Below are 4,951 nucleotides of genomic sequence, written 5' to 3'. Positions count from 1 at the left end.
CCAAAGGCATGTGCAAAAATATTATCTCAACATACACAAGCTGCGATTTATCTTCTGACCATAATCCAGTTACGTTTTGTTTACTTGATGCTCCTCTGTTTAGTGACTGTTCCAATAGCCTTACAACTAATAAAAAGAACATTAGTTCTCACATACACACAAATTACAAGATAAAGTGTAAATCTCACATTGAGGACGCAACTTCAGTCTTAAACTCAATTCTGATTTCAGCAGCAGAAAACTCCACCCCTAAAGACAATAAAATTCACAGATCCAATAAAGTACTTACAAGTAGTGACATAGAAAACTTAGTTTCTCAAAAACGTAGGCGTGAATGGCAAAAATCCAGGCCCCCTTTAGCGAAAAACTTATTTAAGGAAGCCCAAAGGAGACTTAGATCTGCATTAAGTAAAGAAACCAAAATCAGGCAATATAATCATATTCAAAACTTATGTCCAAATGGCAAAAACCATTCATATTTGTGGAATGCTAGCAAAGGTTCTCCAATAAGAAACTCTCTCGGAAACTGGGTGCGAAGTGATGAAGAAAAATCTAACGTTTTTGCTGATTACCTAAAAGAGGCAAATCCTGCAACAGGACATTATGACTTTCCCACTCAGGATCTACATGCACCATCAATTGACATGAATATTGCGGCCAATGATCTTGTTCAAATAATCACAAACAAGTTAGATTGCAAAAAGGCACCGGGATATAATAATATCTCACCCATCATCATAAAAAACTTAACCCTTTTGGCCATAAATTTTATCACAAGGCTTTTTAATGCCATAATTAAATTTGGCTTTTACCTAACAAAGTGGAAAAAGTCCATGATTATTATGATTCATAAATCAGGTATAGATTCCACGCTTGCCTCTTCATAGAGGCCAATAAGTTACTGCCATGCCTTTCTAAACTCTTTGAAAGAGCACTGCTTTTAAAGATGAAACAATTCCTTGACGGTCAAAACCTAATACCCTCCCACCAGTTTGGTTTTAGGGAAAAACATTTAACTATTGAGCAAGTGATTCGTGTAACGAACGAAACACGACATGCATTTGAGCTCAGAGAATATTGTTTCGCGGTATTTCTTGATGTTAAACAAGCCTTTGGCAAAGTATGACATAATGGCCTCCTATATAAGATAAGCTGGTCATTACCTTCAAATGTTCACTCAGTTTTAGAATCGTATCTGCATAACAGAAGCTTTAAAGTTAAATGTAAATCATATGCTTCTAATAATTTCCCAATAGAAGCCTGCGTTCCACAGGAAGTGTTCTTGGCCCTATCTTGTATGTACTTTACACATCTCACATCCCAATTTATTTCGGGTGGAGAAATGGTTATCCAAATGGCGAATTTTACCCTTAAATCGGAACTTCTCCAACAATTTTACTAAATAACATTTTCATACCACAAGCAGATAATATAACGTACTTAGGTATCCACCTAGACAGACGACTAACTTGGCGCAAACATATTGAACCCAAAAAAAATTCAGATGAAGCTCCAAGCCTCTAAGTTGCTTTGGCTCATTAATAGCAGATATTCCCTGTGCCTAGAGTATAAAGTACAACAGCATTATAAAACCAATATGGAGTTATGGTATCCAGCTATTTGGCAATGCTGGTGCATCAATTATTGAAATTATACAAAGAGCTCAGTCAAAAATACTGAGAATAATCACTGGTGCTCCATGGTATATTAGGAATGAAAGTATCCACTGAGATTTACAAATTCCCCTAGTTAAAGCTGAATTTGACAATATAAGAAAAAAAACAATAAAAGGCTGGCAGAACATGTTATTCCCTTAGCAAGAAATTTCGCACATCTGTCCACTACTTCCCGCCTAAAAAGATCGGACCGTCCAGCCATTAATTGACATTCAATAGCTTGAGGCAAAAACCGCACCTTTCTTTTAAGTAATCTGATAAAGTTGAACTGCTTTCTTAATAAACCACCTAACATTCACTCCAATGAAACCCATTGATCTAAGTGAGGTTCGTGATATAAGGTTTACTTATTTTATTTTATTTTATACTATGTATAGTTAAAATTAAAATTTGTAATTTTATGTAATTAGTGATAAGATTTTAGAACTTATTGTTAGTCTCATTCTAAGAGAAGATGCAATAAATAAATGTATGTTTTAAAAAAAAAAAAAATTATTTATGTTTATTTTTTATAGATTAAATACAAATGTGTTAAGACATTTGTATTTTTAACTGTTACTCAATACTTATTAACTACTTCAACATCTTCTACTCCTCACTTTGACTAACTTCTGAGCCCAACGGTTCTACAGAGCGCAACCTCTCCAGTTCTTCTACCAAGCACAACTCACTCACAAAGCACAACTGACTGTTTAGTATCTTTTTAAACAAAATGTCTAAAAGTCTAACGTATGCTGCATGCCGTAATTTCAAGGTATCCCAATTACGTCAATTTAATTATTATTCAATAGTTTTTGCGTAATTCGCAAAAACGTCAATAACTCAAATTGCACCGATATTTTTGCAACTTTCAATTATTTTATTTTCAATGTCGCTTTCAGCTTGACACAATTAACAGAAAACCGAAAATCAGCATTTCTTACCGTGGTTGCTGCTATTGTGCTAGCCGCAAACGACCCTGCCTACTTTTAGTTGTGCCTTATGCTTGAATAGAAACCAAGAACTTTCTTCACAGTCTGAGCCTTTCGATTCACAACAATTACGATCACTAATTTTGCAAGCATCAAGGACAGCTTCAATTTTTTGATCTACAAAATTTCAAAATTAAACTCGGCATTAGGTTCGTTATTAATTTCGTTACCACTGGAAGAATCAGCATTTTTGAGGATATTGTCAATAACACAGTTTCTAATAAAAATGTTATAAAAATTTAGGCCGTGTGCAAGTTCGTGTAAATTGATTGTAAATTGATGGAAGTAGTAAATTTTATCGGTGTGGCAGCGAATGTTGGTATTTACGAGAATATTTAATTACTTATTAATTAATTAGTAGATATTTAATTACTTTGTGTTGATAACGCAGTACACATTCAAAAAATCAATTTGATAGAAGTTTTTAGTAAACTAAGAAAACAAATTTTAAAATAAAAATATATAATTTTATATAGTTAGTAATTGAGAAGTAAAAACATCCTAACTTAATTCATTGTTTAATATTAACATAAAGGTGTAATTACAAAAACCATAATTACAACATTGGTGAACCCGCGAGTGAACAGTGCTAAGAATGAATAACCAGGCTGAGGAATTTTTTCCAGCAGAAGGTAAAAGCTGCTTACCCAAAGAGGTATATCGAGTGTCGATAAAGCTGTTAACTTTCTCGGAAGAACAACCGGACCTATACTTTCTGCAAATGAAGGCGCAATTTAGAAACGCCGGAATAGTAACGGACGGAACAAAATTTGACCACGTGGTGGCAGGGCTAGAACCAAAGTACTTGGGGTGCATAACTGATATAATTCGAGACCCACCTGCAACATTAAAGTACGCAACAATAAAAAAGGGGCTAATGAATGAATTCACTGACTCCGAACATAAAAGACTGCGCAAATTAGTAACAGAGTTGGAGCTGGGCGATATGACATTATAAAATCGTTATGGCTGCAGATCGATAGTAGCAACGGTAGAAGGTGATTTAGCAATGATAAAAATCGCGGTAGAGCACGTTCATCAAGTGCACGAAGAAGTGATACATGTTTTTATCACCGACGTTTTAAGGAAAAATCCACAAAATGTGTACAGCCATGTCAATTCAGGAAACCGCGAAATTCAGCGGAAAGCTAAATTCCACTTCATCCCCGACGAAATGATCAAACTTGCCGTCTATTCTTCAAAGATAAAGAAGCAAATTTAAACTACGTTATAGACACCGGAGCTGAAGTTTCAATATTACAAAAACCACGATTACAATTAGTATTAATAAATTTGAAAACTTTTAACAGAAAAATAATAATTAACTGCAATAAATAAGTGTAAATAAATGTCTAGGAAATTTCAATTTACTTTACGTCAATTTACTCAAACTCGCACACAGCCTTTACTTCTTTTCTAGAAGATCAAGCAAGGAATATTTACCTAATTATTTTATTTGGCTCATGCAGAGTTCTCTTCTTTGTAAAAGTATTTGATTCTTTTCTTCACTTCTTGTTTTTCTTCGAATTCCTTCATAATGTAGGCCATACATGTAACTAGATCGTCCCACCCTTCGATGATTTATTGAAAACTTCTTCTACAAATTCAAAGAAGACTTTTAATGAAACCACTTTCAATTATTTTACACTTATTAATTTTAACAGTTGAGAGTTCAAAAAGTAAGACGATAAAATATCGTTATTGACACAAACAATGTAAGTGTGAAAGTGAGTGTGAAGTAAGTGTGTAGGTGTCAGAGTAAACTGTAAATCACCTCAAACTAGGATAACACGCCTCCATCGGATTGATGTTTGCAGTCGAAGTTAACAGACAGTTTCTAACGTACATCGTCTGATACCTGCCCCCCTCAGTGAGTAACTGTGTGCTAGAGGGGGCTATGACACGGCGGTCTACCTTTTCCACACTCGTGGTATGTTTATGGAGAATATAAAACAATTAAATAAACTAGCAGGATCTTATACTGCAACTCAACAGGCGAATCAGGGGAGTCTCATATCCGAAATACTGAACGCCAGGCTTTAATTCCTACACGAAGACTACAAGAACGTAAGAAAGACAATGGATCCAAGGAAAAGAAACTTGATCCAGCTCCTTCAGCAACAACTGCAAGTTCAGCAGGTAAAATACAAAAAGAAAGTCACAACATTGTGGGCTCTATAGATGCTTCGGAACCTAAGGAGAACATCCCACAACCGTCGGCCAATATTGGATGAACATCCTGGCTAACCGTCTCTTTCGGCTAGCCCTGCGGTATCTCGAAGAGGGCTTTACTCCCGAAGATGC

Source organism: Teleopsis dalmanni, chromosome 2 (assembly GCF_002237135.1).
Source record: "Teleopsis dalmanni isolate 2A chromosome 2, ASM223713v2, whole genome shotgun sequence".
Taxonomy (NCBI): Eukaryota; Metazoa; Arthropoda; class Insecta; order Diptera; family Diopsidae; genus Teleopsis; species Teleopsis dalmanni.
The sequence above is the reverse complement of the archived record's forward strand: the minus strand, read 5'-3'. Positions refer to the sequence as shown.